This window comes from Phyllobates terribilis, unplaced genomic scaffold, assembly GCF_046119375.1.
Source record: "Phyllobates terribilis strain yellow unplaced genomic scaffold, ASM4611937v1 Scaffold_209__1_contigs__length_3470805, whole genome shotgun sequence".
NCBI classification, from domain to species: domain Eukaryota; kingdom Metazoa; phylum Chordata; class Amphibia; order Anura; family Dendrobatidae; genus Phyllobates; species Phyllobates terribilis.
Window position 1 is genome coordinate 1418187 of NW_027362969.1, and position 15194 is coordinate 1433380.

The 15194-nt window shown below is 51.1% G+C and overlaps 1 long non-coding RNA gene across 1 annotated transcript; it reads right to left on the minus strand.

Annotated features, from left to right (window-relative positions):
• Positions 1–1271: 1271 nt before the first annotated feature.
• Positions 1272–1948, minus strand: LOC141213716 (uncharacterized). The gene is made up of 3 exons (XR_012283083.1): positions 1841–1948; positions 1511–1758; positions 1272–1422 (listed from the first exon to the last, which is right to left on the minus strand). It is a non-coding gene; the product is annotated as an uncharacterized lncRNA (long non-coding RNA).
• Positions 1949–15194: the final 13246 nt, after the last annotated feature.

Here is a 15194-nt window from a genome sequence, read left to right on the forward strand (position 1 = left end):
GCACAACTATCAGGTGCCGGTAAGTGGTTTCTAAAGGTAACGGCCGATCTGGCCCCAATTCATCAAGGGGTTTAATAGATTTCTAGCAGAACTCTGACAGGTCAAAACTTTTATGCAACTAGATGTTAATTTTTTTATATAATATATATATATATATATATATAATTGGTTAGTATATGGGTACAGAAGGCGCTGTGGGCTCGTCACTACTAGTGGCAGCAAATTTGTGGACAGGGAACCAGGGTTGTCCAAATAAGTGTTGATATAGCCGAGAAGAAGTAAATTTGCGCTAGTGGTAGTGAACAGAAGGACGGCACGAGAGATTTTGAGTGCAAGGGATAATTTTATTTAATCGAACATGTGCTTAAAAATAGCTAGTTAAAATGATTCAGACTCAGTGAGGTCACTGGGTCGGATATAAGAATAGTTATTAAAAGTATTAAAAGTTATAAAATCGATAAATAGATAGGTGTCCACTGATACAAGGTAATCACTGATTGATAAAAATAGGCCTTTTTCCCTCGTAGTCTGAGGATGTTCGGTTGCAGTAGATGTATAAGGAGGCAAAGGCTTGTAGACCTGGTGGGATAGAATAGGAATGTATAAATATGGTATACTAATGAGCGATGGGGGAAGGGGTAGGTATCTGTTTGTCTGTGGTTACCTGATACTGGTGCCTCGTATGGGGTATGGAGGTTCACTGGTGGCACGTGTTGGTGCCTGGGAGGGAGGACGAGGGGTACCTAGAGTGGGGTACACAAAAAAATGTATGGATAAGTGGGGGTGGAACTCAACAGAGATGTCTCTGCTGGACTCTGAGTTGGGTCGTGAGTTACCTGTTCTTGGTATGGTACTCAATAGACTGTGGTAGTAGTTAGCTGTTGATCCACAGTAGCACTGCTACTGGTGTGACAGTCAGCAGGCTGTGTGGATAATACTGGATTCACCGGAGCAGTACTATAGGGAGTGAGAGGAGACAAGTATTAAGAATAGGGTGCAGGGCTCAAGGGTTAAGGTACGGGGTTCAAAGAGGGTAGTTTTGGATTAGTTACCTTCTAGAGGGTAGCGGGGGGTGTCCTGATTATTTTGGATGACTAGGAGGTATCGGTCCTGGTCCTTCTTGGAGAGAGGTAGAGGATATGTCACACACGGCTGTGGGTTGATGATCTGAGTTAGATCTGCAGGGGGAAGGAATAGGGATAGATCATAAATTAACTGATGTAGCTGTGGTACAAGCCTTGGAGACAAGAGGTTTGGGGTTACCTGTTGGTAGGTACAAGGGGCATCCAGGGACGTCTTAGAATGAGCTGGAGGTAGTAGTCCTGGTCCCTTGTTGAGTGGAGGTAGCACGAGGAGGTCAGAAGTAGGATGCAGCAAGAGGCTTGTACTAGCATGTAATGCCTCTGTTCGCTGTATAGAGATCTGTAGGGAGGGGGAGGGGGTGTATCTGTTAAGGTATCACTGGATTGTGGCTGTAGCCTCCAGTTTTTACCCAGAGATCGTGATTTACCTGCTTCGTAGGGATTAGGGTGTCAATAGTAGATGCTGGTTCAGGTCTCCATAATGTAGATACAGCAGGGTGCTGTAGTAGGAGGCTATAGTTATGTCAGAGGTAACCAGAGATAGGATACAGTAGGAGGCTTATGTTTTCCTATGTTGGGTGCACCAGGAGGCTCTGGCTGGAAACAGTGGGTGCCAGATTCAGCAATAGGGAGGGTGGCTGGTGCAGAGCCCAACTGAAGGGGTTGATAGCAAGTACTGCGGGGAACAGGGAAAAAACGTTAAAGGGTCAGCTGCGTACAGTATGGACTTGGTGGGGCAGGGGCCCGTTGTTACTTACGGTCTGTAGAGGGCTTCACCGTCTGGGGGTGGTCGAGGTCCGGAGCGAGAGCGGAGTCCTGGCCGGTGACTGCCGCGTGCTCGCTACTTCCGGGTAGGAGGAGGAGAGAGAGAGTATGTGGAGAGCGCGCGAGAGGGGGGCAGCGTGACGTGGGGTCACGTGGCGTGCAGCGTGCACAAGGTACGGAGGCCTGTGGGCGCCTCTTTAGCTGTGTTAAGGGTCAGTCCGACGCGTTTCAACAACTGCGGCTGTCTTCCTCAGGGATGGCTTAACCCAGTCAAATGGTGTCCTTATATATGCAGGGCTGGTGACGTCATAGGTCAATTTGTTAGTCATTAAATGCAAAGAGCTCTATTTCGCTGTTCAATCCTCTTGGTCTTAAGGTGTTCAGTTTAAAAATCCACTCACTTTCTTTCCTGGACATGCTCTTAATAAAATCTCCTTGTCTCCAGTTCTTGTGGACGATTTGTATACCTACTATTTTAATTCCTTTTATTGACCCATTGTGTTTTTTTATAAAGTGTTTTGAGAGAGGGTGGCCCATGTATTTATTTTTGATGTTCCTTAAATGTTCGTTGATCCTGATGTTCATAGGTCTTTTTGTTCTGCCTATATATAATTTGCCACATGGGCAATATAGCCCGTATATGACCCCTGTGGTGTTGCATGTTATAAAATCTGTGATGGGGTATATTTCTTTTTGGTGGCTGACGGTGTGTTGTTTTGGTGTGTTTAGGGTTTTGCATGTCTTACATTTTTTGCATGGAAAGAAGCCTTTTAGTTTTTGATGGAATGGGGTTTGAGGTTTTTGAGAACTGGTGTGTATCCTTACTGTGGGGGCTATAATTGATCCTAGGTTACGTGCCTTTTTGAAGATGAATTTGGGTCGGTTTGGGATTTTGTCATCGTGTTCGATTAAATAAAATTATCCCTTGCACTCAATATATATATATTTATTTATTTAAGCACTTTCACTCCAGCTCTGCCAAGTGGACGGAGCATGGTGAAGCCACCTGAGTCACAACTTTCCATAAATTAAGTGCACCCCATCACTATGGTGCGCCTCACCAGAAGTGTTAAGTGGAGTCCACCTCATAATAAACTTTGCTTTTACTTTTGCCCACCCATCTTTAAAGAATCTCTCCCATCAGTTTTTATTCTCTATATATTGCAGTCATCATATTATATAGCACTGTGTACTTACAATTGCTCATTTTGCCTTTCTACCCAGCTTATTGTCATTTACCTAATGGAAAAGAGATGTGATTAAAAACTGACTAGCTGAATCCTTCTAATCTCTATGTTAACACAAGGTGAACTTTTCCTGCATGAGTCATAAGTCCCTGCAGAGGAGGAGGGAGCAGCTGGGTCAGGAGGTGAAGAGGAGAATGATTTTTGCAGGGAAGAGGCTTCCTGTTTCTACATAGAAAAGAATTTACTGGGTAGAAAGGTAAAGTGAGCAATTGTTAGTACACAGTCCTATATAATTACAATATATTAAGAGGATAAGCTCTGATGGGAGAGGTTCTTTAAGACTGTCATGTATTGGGTAATGAGTTGGGGTGTCAGTCTCCATCAGTGCTGGCTGAACACTGACTATCCTGCTCAGATTACTACACATGGCGCTGCTCCTCCCTGTAGTATGGGCTACGCAGGACGGTGCCGAGGCTCCAGATTCTACCTGCACAGCAACAAGGTCCCAACACTTCTACCTCTATAACTTGCCTAATGCAGACGCAAACCTGCAGCCTTTCCACTGAGATCTTGTCGGCCTTCTACACTGCCATGGCTTTGTCTGCACAATGTAGCTTAAAGGGAATGTCCACTTCTTAAGCATCCTAGAAGTCTACAATATAAGGTCAGTATTCCTCTAACCCTCTGCCTTATTTGGCTGCCATTGAAGGCAGTCAGCGAAATGGGTTCAATTTTCTATAGAAGTGGCAGAATTTAACCCCTTCCTGACCGTGTTATTTCCCATCTCTGCATTTTTCTTATTCTTCTAAGAGCAGTAACTTTATCTTTCTGTCAATACAGCCATATGAGGGTTTTTGTTTTTATGCCGTTCACTGATCAGGTAAATTATTTTTATATTTTGATTGGACTTTTACAGAAGTAACGCCCATATGTTTTATTTTAAAATGGGTCATAGAGGGGCAGGGGTGATTTGAAGGTTCAGATTATACTTTTTCCTTTTTGTCCCCTTAGGCTGTGTGCCCACGATGCGTTTTTTAAGCATTTCCGCAGCGGCAAAAATGCTGCAGAAACGCTTAAAAAACACATGGTAGAAGGCCTGCCATGTTCCCCAATGATAATCCACATGTGCTGTGCACATGCTGCGGAAATTTCTGCTGCGGATTATCATTGCGGAAAAAAAACGCAGCACTACCAATTATTTTGCGGAAGTGCTGCTTTTTCGCCGCCACTTACTTGCATTAGATCGCATGGATTACGCATCACTGTATATGTAGATGCGCAATCCACACGTTCCAATGTGCGGATGGTTCCCAGGTCTAGAGGAGAGGAGACCGTCCTCCGGACCCGGGTACTATAGAAACTGTGAAAAAAAGAATAAAATAAAAACTAAATATGATACTTACCTTCTGGCGGCCCCCGCTGCGCCCCTCCTCTCATGCCGGCAAATCGCGATTGACTGAAGGACCTGCGCTGATGTCATAGTCATGTGATGGGTCACGCGACGCTGACGTCGGCAGGTCCTTCAGTGCAGTGTACCGCGATCTGCCTGCAGTCAGCACCGAGTGAAGCAAGACTCTGGGGTCTATCGGAAGGTAAGTATAGATTTATTTTTTATTTTTTGACATTCTCTCGGGTCACACTATATAAATCCATGCCGTTTGCATGGATTTATATAGTGTGACCAAGTTGACAAGCACTTTCCAAGTGATGCTAAAATCGCTTGGAAAGCGCTTGACAACCCGCATGCGGAAATGCATGTTAAGAACTCTTCATTTCCGCATGTCCCTGGCAGGAAAATGCATGTACAATCCGCATGTACAATCCGCATGTACAATCCGCATGTACAATCCGCATGTACAATCCGCATGTACAATCCGCATGTACAATCCACATGTACAATCCACATGCGTTTTTTCTGCCAGGGGAGATGCAGAAACGCTCAGGAAAAATCCGGAGTATTTCTGCATCGTGGGCACATAGCCTTAGGGGACTTGAACATGCAATCATCTGATTTCTTGTTACGTACAGCAATACTGCAGTATATAGCCAGCATTCACAGATCTGTCATGACAGGCATGGGTCTTTTCAGCAGACTCCTTTCTGGCAGTGATGGCATCCCACGATCGTGTTACAGGAGCACAGATGGGCACATGGCATGACTCCCTTCTCAGTTCGCTGTTAATGCCGCTGTCCGTCTCTAACAGGTGGAGCTCTGCCCTACATGTGGCTATTAGAGGTTGATGATGGCTAAATATCACAGCTGGCATATGATGTAACTGCAAATCATGTTGGTAAGGGGTTAAAGTGCCACTCCAGTGGGTTTTTTTTCTTTCACTTTTAGTGCAGAAATGATTTTCAAGTATGTGCTCAGATTGGGCATGGGTGCTGGGATTACTAGTACACCTGACATCCAGGTGGGCATAATTCTGTTCCTTGCGTATTGGAAGACTCTGCCTCTGCTGCTTTGGTGTTGGCAATCTTTCAGTTTCTTGCCCATTGATGCTCGGGAACAGTCCTCAAAGTATCTATTTATCGGTCGACCATGACTGCACCACGAGAGAGGGAATCCACCCACCAAGTACAAGAAACCTACAGGCTTAAAAGGGGCGGCACCTCTCGCCTCAGTTTGGTTTCCTATCCTTGATGAAGGGAACCTGTGGCAGGCTTACCTGTTGAAGATGTACGGATTCTGAAGAATCGAGCTGTCGAGCAGCGCCCACAGCCTGGGGTCGGCAGCTCCAGCATCGCTTTGCGTCAGTGGCTGTGGAGCGGCGCCTATGTCTGGGGTTGGCAGCCCCAGCATCAAATGGGCGCTGGATGGCAGCAGGGGCTGTGCCCCTGTCTGGGGTTGGCAGCCCCAACATCATGCTGGTGCCAGATGGTAAGGGGGAGCTGCGCCCCTGTCTGGGGTGGGCCGCCCCAGTGTCGTTCTGGCGCCAGGCAGTGGTGTCCCTGTGGGAAGTTGCAGCTTCAGTGCCGCATGATACGGCGGGGCCACACGCTTCCGGTCTCTCTATGTAGCCGGAGGCGTGGCATGATGCTGCTGTGCGCCCCGGTGGTCACGTGACCGGACCAGGAAGTTCCGGCCACATGTGTGCCGACTCCAAAGGGAGTGCTGCAATAACCTCTACGGCCAGCAGGTGGCACGCCCAGTGGTAGAATTAGCAACCCTTAAATCCCTCTCCCTTAAAACAGCACTACTAATAGCTTTAACCTCTGCTAGGAGGATTGGTCACATTCAGGCTCTGTCTACGGCCTTACCATTTACTCAAATCCTGGATGATAGGCAGGATCAGGTTTAAGAATGACTCTATCTCCCTAAGGTAGCTACTCATTTCCACTGACTTCAGGAAGTAGTACTACCCTCCTTCTGTCCTAATCCGAGTAACCAGAAGGAAGCAGAGTTGCATACATTAGACGTAAGGAGTTGTGTGGTTAGGTACCTCTCGGTTACCAAAGACTTTAGGAAAGAGAGCTCATTGTTTATATCCTACCAAGGGGTTAGGAAAGGGTTTAAAGTCAAGGTCCCCATAGCTAGATGGATGAGGGAGGCTATTTCTCTAGCTTATGCGTTTAGTGACGAAGAAGTATCACAAGGGTTGAACGCTCACTCCACCCGGGCTGTCTATCTCCTGGGCAGAGAAGACGGGTGTCTCGATAGACATATGTAAGGCTGCTACCTGGTCTTCTCCCTCTACATTCTATAGGCACTATAGACTGGATATGGGTGTTTCATCTGACCTCACCTTTGGGAGATGGGTGCTCCAAGCTGTGGACCCTCCCAAGACTTCTTAATCTCTACAATTCTCTCGTGGTGCTGTCATGGTCGACCGATGGTCATAAGTTACTTACCGGTAACGGGATTTTTCTGAGACCATGACAGCACCCTTATATTTCCTCCCTTCATGTTTGTGGGAGCACTCTGTTTGTTAGAATTTCACACTTAATGGGTGGTGTATGATAGAGTCATTTTGTGATTGTTTGCTATGTTTATCCTGGCAGTCCTCTCAATACTCTGTAATCCAGACTGAGGCGAGAAGTGGCACCCCTTGTTAAGCCTGTAGGTTTGCTGTCCTTGGTGGGCTGACCCCCCCCCCCCCCCATGGTGCTGTCATGGTCTCCGAAAGATCCTGTTACCGGTAAGTAACTTGACTTTTTCCCTATAGGAAAGTCGCTTGTCAAAAGCCACCAGGGCAAAGTGCGCAGTTCTGCATCAAGTGGGAAAACATCAAGAAAAGCTCTGGGAAATGTCAACAAGCAAGTAATGACCCAGAAGAACGGGCAGCCTCTGAAAGGAGACCGGAAAGTGCCAAAGCCTGCGCCCGCTGTTATACAGGTATAATGTATTACCGCAGCTCTGATCATACACCGCTCTTGTGTTCTGCCCTGTACTGATGTACCGACTTGTATCTACATAATCCTAAAATGCCACAGGAACATCTGCAAGAAGATCACATGGCATGTTCTACTATTACAAGTCCCATTATTATCTGTTGGATTAAAGTGGGCTAATATCTGGCTAATCTAGCTGTGTAATGTGTATGGGGGTCTCCTGGCTGCCCTAACAAATATTCAGTTCAAATACCCGCTCCTTGTTCTCTAGGCACAAATTGCTTATAGGCAGCAGATTACCCTCCTCCCCACAGAACACATGAGAGCTCATCTGTATGTTGGGAGAGATGGCTGCTAGCCAAACAGTGTATGGCCAGGCCACAGCTATGCCACAGGGGCTTGGCTGACTCCTTTTCAGATCATATATGGAGAACCTAATGGCAAACACTGGATAAATGAAGCTTGTGACCTGGTTCCTGTTCCCCTCTAGGTTTCTGGCACTTCTGATAAGACAGACGAGCAGCAGTACCCCGACATTGAGAAGTTTGTTCCCTACAATCCTGCAGGTAACTCTTCCACACCTTGCTGTACCTATTGCCTGCCATTAGCCACTTGCCTTTACATTTAATTTTGAGCATGAGAATCAATTCTAATACTTGCACCTGAAGCTGGATGGGGTTAGTGAATTTGTCACCAGGATTTTGCTGCCCCATCTGAGAGCAGCATGACTTAGGGGCAGAGACCCTGATTACAGTGATGGATCACTTGGTGCAGTTCAGAGTAACTGTGTCTGCTGCAGATCTACAAATGCTCTGAATGCTGGGCTCTGTATAACCCCACCCACATCACTGATTGGTAGCTTTCTGCCTATGCACAGTGTACAGAACTATCCATCCATTGTGGGGACAGGGTTGGACTACATGGCAGAAGCTTTACTAGTCATCTGGTGGCAGTCTCCTGCTTGTGGAGGATCTCTTATCAAAACTACAGCAATCAGCCCAGAAAGCAACACGTCACTGGAATTGGGGATCTTTGTCCCCACGTTGTGCTGCTCTCAGATCAGGTGGCAATAAACCTGGTGACAGATTCCCTTTAAATGCAGTTTAGGGCCATCTCTGTTACACTCTTACTCTCTATTAGCTGCAATGTCCCATCTGCCTAATGCAGCCACAGATCTCATGGCTGCAGTATCCGGATCTTCAGAAACTCGCTGACATCGTGTCAGTTAATCCAATGAGTGTTTGCAGTGACAGCAATGTCTGTTAGCTGGGCTTCTGCTGCTGCTCAGTTGTGGAGGAGAGCAGACAGATGTCAGTGTGGTGTTCGGAGGCTCCTGGGGCCCCTGCACGTGACATTAGGAGTGCCAGAGATCCAGAGTGTGGTCTTGGGCTCCACTATACAGGTGGGACTTTGCAGCTATTTGGGGGTGGGGAGAGGAGGACACAACACTGACGTGTGCAGTGAAGGTGGTTAAAGTTCATTGACGCTAGATGACTCATTTTGTTGCATTGAGCCCATAGACAAACTAGGAATGCCAAAGAACCAATCAAGAACAACCGAACTAAATAGTCAAATTCTGCAAAAATAGGAAATTTAAAAAACGTATAATGAATACACGGTTAAGTAAGTGACACCGTAGAGACAGGCACTCACACCAATGTACATACAATAGTTAAAATAGAAAAATATAGAATAGATGTATACTACCAGGAGTAGTTCTAGAACGCACACCAGGGGTAGGTGTAGAACCGCCCGCCAGGGTTAGTACTGGAACCGCCCACTGGCACCAGGGGTAGTACTGGAACCGCCCACTGGCGCCAGGGGTAGTACTGGGACCGCCCACTGGCGCCAAGGGTAGTACTGGGACCGCCCACTGGCGCCAAGGGTAGTACTGGGACCGCCCACTTTTGCCATGGGTAGTACTGGAACCGCCCACTGGCGCCAGGGGTAGTACTGGAACCGCCCACTGGCGCCAGGGGTAGTACTGGAACCGCCCACTGGCGCCAGGGGTCATACTGGAACCGCCCACTGGTGCCAGGGGTCGTACTGGAACCGCCCACTGGCGCCAGGGGTCATACTGGAACCGCCCACTGGCGCCAGGGGTCGTACTGGAACCGCCCACTGGCGCCAAGGGTAGTACTGGGACCGCCCACTGGCGCCAAGGGTAGTACTGGGACCGCCCACTGGCGCCAAGGGTAGTACTGGGACCGCCCACTGGCGCCAAGGGTAGTACTGGAACCGCCCACTGGCGCCAGGGGTCGTACTGGAACCGCCCACTGGCGCCAGGGGTCGTACTGGAACCGCCCACTGGCGCCAGGGGTCGTACTGGAACCGCCCACTGGCGCCAGGGGTCGTACTGGAACCGCCCACTGGCGCCAGGGGTCGTACTGGAACCGCCCACTGGCGCCAGGGGTCGTACTGGAACCGCCCACTGGCGCCAGGGGTCGTACTGGAACCGCCCACTGGCGCCAGGGGTAGTTCTTGAACCGCCCACCAGGAGCATACCAGGAACAGTACTAGAACCGCCCACGAGGACTTGCACGCTAGGAGTAATTCTAGAACCGCCCACCGGCACCAGGGGTTGTTCAGGAACCGCCCGCCAGGGGTAGATCTAGAACCGCCCTCCAGCACCAGGAGTAATTCTAGAACCGCCCACCATCACCAGGGGTTGTTCTGGAACCGCCCACCAGGGGTAGTTCTAGAACCGCCCACCAAAACTAGGGGTAGTTCTAGAACCAACCACCAGGGGTAATTCTAGAACCGCCCACCATCACCAGGGGTTGTTCAGGAACCACCCGCCAGGGGTAGATCTAGAACCGCCCTCCAGGAGTAATTCTAGAACCACCCACCATCACCAGGGGTTGTTCTGGAACCGCCCACCAGGGTAGTTCTAGAACCGCCCACCAAAACTAGGAGTAGTTATATAACCGCCCACCAGGAGCAGTACTAGAACTGCACACTAGGAGTACTTCTAAAACCGCCCATCAGCACCAGGGGTTGTTCCAGAACCATCCGCCAGGGGTTGTTCTAGAACCACCAGCAACAGGAGCAGTACTAGAACTGCCAACACCAGGAGCAGTACTAGAACTGCCAGCACCAGGAGCAGTACTACAGTAGAACCGGCAGCACCAGGAGCAGTACTAGAACCGCCATCACCAGGAGCAGTACTAGAACCGCCCCGCCAGGAGCAGTACTAGAACCGCCAGCACCAGTACTAGACCCGCCCCGCCAGGAGCAGTACTAGACCCGCCATCACCAGGAGCAGTACTAGACCCGCCCCGCCAGGAGCAGTACTAGACCCGCCCCACCAGGAGCAGTACTAGACCCGCCCCGCCAGGAGCAGTACTAGACCCGCCCCGCCAGGAGCAGTACAAGACCTGCCCCGCCAGGAGCAGTAGTAGACCCGCCCCGCCAGGAGCAGTACTAGACCCGCCCCGCCAGCACCAGGAGCAGTACTATAACCGACAGCACCAGGAGCAGTACTAGAACCGCCAGCACCAGGAGCAGGACTAGAACCGCCAGCACCAGGAGCAGGACTAGAACCGCCAGCACCAGGAGCAGGACTAGAACCGCCAGCACCAGGTGCAGTACTAGACCCGCCCCGCCAGGAGCAGTACTAGACCCGCCCCGCCAGGAGCAGTACTAGACCCGCCCCGCCAGGAGCAGTACTAGACCCGCCCCGCCAGGAGCAGTACTAGACCCGCCCCGCCAGGAGCAGTACTAGACCCGCCCCGCCAGGAGCAGTACTAGACCCGCCCCACCAGGAGCAGTACTAGACCCGCCCCGCCAGGAGCAGTACTAGACCCGCCCCGCCAGGAGCAGTACTAGACCCGCCCACCAGCAGCAGGAGCAGGACTAGAACCGCCAGCACCAGGAGCAGTACTAGAACCGCCAGCACCAGGAGCAGTACTAGAACCGCCCCGCCAGGAGCAGTACTAGAGCCGCCCCGCCAGGAGCAGTACTAGAGCCGCCCCGCCAGGAGCAGTACTAGAGCCTCCCCGCCAGGAGCAGTACTAGAGCCTCCCCGCCAGGAGCAGTACTAGAGCCGCCCCGCCAGGAGCAGTACTAGAGCCGCCCCGCCAGGAGCAGTACTAGAGCCGCCCCGCCAGGAGCAGTACTAGAGCCGCCCCGCCAGGAGCAGTACTAGAGCCGCCCCGCCAGGAGAAGTACTAGAGCCGCCCCGCCAGGAGCAGTACTAGAACCCACCCGCCAGCACTAGGAGTAGTTTGAGAACCGCCCACAGTCAGCAGAGGGTAGTTTTTTGACTGCCCCACAGTCAGCAGAGGGTAGTTTTTTGACCGCCCCACAGTCAGCAGAGGGGGTAGTTTTTTGACCGCCCCACAGTCAGCTGAGGGGGTAGTTTTTTGACCGCCCCACAGTCAGCCGAGGGGGTAGTTTTTTGACCGCCCCACAGTCAGCAGAGGGGGTAGTTTTTTGACCGCCCCACAGTCAGCCGAGGGAGTAGCTTTTTGACCGCCCCACAGTCAGCCGAGGGGGTAGCTTTTTGACCGCCCCACAGTCAGCCGAGGGGGTAGCTTTTTGACCGCCCCACAGTCAGCCGAGGGGGTAGCTTTTTGACCGCCCCACAGTCAGCCGAGGGGGTAGCTTTTTGACCGCCCCACAGTCAGCCGAGGGGGTAGCTTTTTGACCGCCCCACAGTCAGCCGAGGGGGTAGCTTTTTGACCGCCCCACAGTCAGCCGAGGGGGTAGCTTTTTGACCGCCCCACAGTCAGCCGAGGGGGTAGCTTTTTGACCGCCCCACAGTCAGCCGAGGGGGTAGCTTTTTGACCGCCCCACAGTCAGCCGAGGGGGTAGCTTTTTGACCGCCCCACAGTCAGCCGAGGGGGTAGCTTTTTGACCGCCCCACAGTCAGCCGAGGGGGTAGCTTTTTGACCGCCCCACAGTCAGCCGAGGGGGTAGCTTTTTGACCGCCCCACAGTCAGCCGAGGGGGTAGCTTTTTGACCGCCCCACAGTCAGCCGAGGGGGTAGCTTTTTGACCGCCCCACAGTCAGCCGAGGGGGTAGCTTTTTGACCGCCCCACAGTCAGCCGAGGGGGTAGCTTTTTGACCGCCCCACAGTCAGCCGAGGGGGTAGCTTTTTGACCGCCTCACAGTCAGCCGAGGGGGTAGCTTTTTGACCGCCCCACAGTCAGCCGAGGGGGTAGCTTTTTGACCGCCCCACAGTCAGCCGAGGGGGTAGCTTTTTGACCGCCCCACAGTCAGCCGAGGGGGTAGCTTTTTGACCGCCCCACAGTCAGCCGAGGGGGTAGCTTTTTGACCGCCCCACAGTCAGCCGAGGGGGTAGCTTTTTGACCGCCCCACAGTCAGCCGAGGGGGTAGCTTTTTGACCGCCCCACAGTCAGCCGAGGGGGTAGCTTTTTGACCGCCCCACAGTCAGCCGAGGGGGTAGCTTTTTGACCGCCCCACAGTCAGCCGAGGGGGTAGCTTTTTGACCGCCCCACAGTCAGCCGAGGGGGTAGCTTTTTGACCGCCCCACAGTCAGCCGAGGGGGTAGCTTTTTGACCGCCCCACAGTCAGCCGAGGGGGTAGCTTTTTGACCGCCCCACAGTCAGCCGAGGGGGTAGCTTTTTGACCGCCCCACAGTCAGCCGAGGGAGTAGTTTATTGACCGCCCCACAGTCAGCCGAGGGGGTAGTTTATTGACCGCCCCACAGTCAGCCGAGGGGGTAGTTTTCTGACCGCCCCACAGTCAGCCGAGGGGGTAGTTTTCTGACCGCCCCACAGTCAGCCGAGGGGGTAGTTTTCTGACCGCCCCACAGTCAGCCGAGGGGGTAGTTTTCTGACCGCCCCACAGTCAGCCGAGGGGGTAGTTTTTTGACCGCCCCACAGTCAGCCGAGGGGGTAGCTTTTTGACCGCCCCACAGTCAGCCGAGGGGGTAGCTTTTTGACCGCCCCACAGTCAGCCGAGGGGGTAGCTTTTTGACCGCCTCACAGTCAGCCGAGGGGGTAGCTTTTTGACCGCCCCACAGTCAGCCGAGGGGGTAGCTTTTTGACCGCCCCACAGTCAGCCGAGGGGGTAGCTTTTTGACCGCCCCACAGTCAGCCGAGGGGGTAGCTTTTTGACCGCCCCACAGTCAGCCGAGGGGGTAGCTTTTTGACCGCCCCACAGTCAGCCGAGGGGGTAGCTTTTTGACCGCCCCACAGTCAGCCGAGGGGGTAGCTTTTTGACCGCCCCACAGTCAGCCGAGGGGGTAGCTTTTTGACCGCCCCACAGTCAGCCGAGGGGGTAGCTTTTTGACCGCCCCACAGTCAGCCGAGGGGGTAGCTTTTTGACCGCCCCACAGTCAGCCGAGGGAGTAGTTTATTGACCGCCCCACAGTCAGCCGAGGGGGTAGTTTATTGACCGCCCCACAGTCAGCCGAGGGGGTAGTTTTCTGACCGCCCCACAGTCAGCCGAGGGGGTAGTTTTCTGACCACCCCACAGTCAGCCGAGGGGGTAGTTTTCTGACCGCCCCACAGTCAGCCGAGGTGGTAGTTTTCTGACCGCCCCACAGTCAGCCGAGGGGGTAGTTTTCTGACCGCCCCACAGTCAGCCGAGGGGGTAGTTTTTTGACCGCCCCACAGTCAGCCGAGGGGGTAGTTTTATGACCGCCCCACAGTCACCAGAGGGTAGTTTTATGACCGCCCCACAGTCACCAGAGGGTAGTTTTATGACCGCCCCACAGTCACCAGAGGGTAGCCCCTAACCTATTAGTCCCCTGTGCAGCTGCACTGGTTGCACCAATGATATCCACTTAGCCTAGTAAAATCTATCATCCGTTATCAAAGCTGAGCAACAAAAAACTCTCCTAGTTACCCATAGCAATCAGAAATTAAAAGGGTATTCCCATCTCCAAGATCCTATCGCAATATATAGTAGGTGTAATAATAATAATATTAGCAAATACCTCCAATAAGAAATGTAGAATACTTTTTCTGATTCGCTATGTTTCTTTCCTCATGTGCAGGCATTGCAGGACCTTAGGTATCTATGGTTACGACCACTAGCAACTAGATAACTATCGCTATAAGTGGTTTGTAAGCATGGATAGCTAAGGTCCTGCAATGCCTGCACATGAGGGAAGAGACATGGCGAATCAGAAAAACTATTCTACATTTCTAATTGGAGGTATTTGCTAACATTATTATTATTACACCTACTCCATATTCCACAGTGATATAAAAAAAGAATAAAAAGGGGAGACAAGGGGCGCAGAGTCTAAGTGTAGATGAATATGTGCATTTGCCACAACAATATTTGTTTTTTGCACTCACCCTTTAGATGTCTTGTATTTTCACTCAAATGATCTGTATAGTGGATCAGCTCTTTGCAATCCTCTGGTCTGCAGCACAAATGCGGGAACTATGTCAGCCCTGGTATAAGGCTTGCATGTTGGATATTGTAGTGGAGAGATTTCCCTTTTTCGGCGCTTCCAGAGGATAAGGATCGTTACAGATGAATTCTTTTTCTCAAAATCAGATTTATTCGGACACTATATTAAGAACAAACAACGTGTTTCTGCCAGCAACGGCCTTCATCAGGTATAATATGCACTTGTAAGGACTTTAAGGGAAGACCATCTTTATAGACTAGTTACTCTTAAGATGTCGTGTTTTTTTTTTTTTTTCTTTCCTTGACTTGGTTGAATTGATTAGGATTGACACCACACCCCAATTAAGTTAGGAGAGTGGGTAGTTGTTCAGCATTACATTCTAGCACCATTCTGTGTACTAGAATGGTAGATTTTTTTATATTAGAATGAACATATATATAATAAAATTCCTTTCTCTTATCATTTCCTTCACTTTCCCCTCCTTATATATATAGA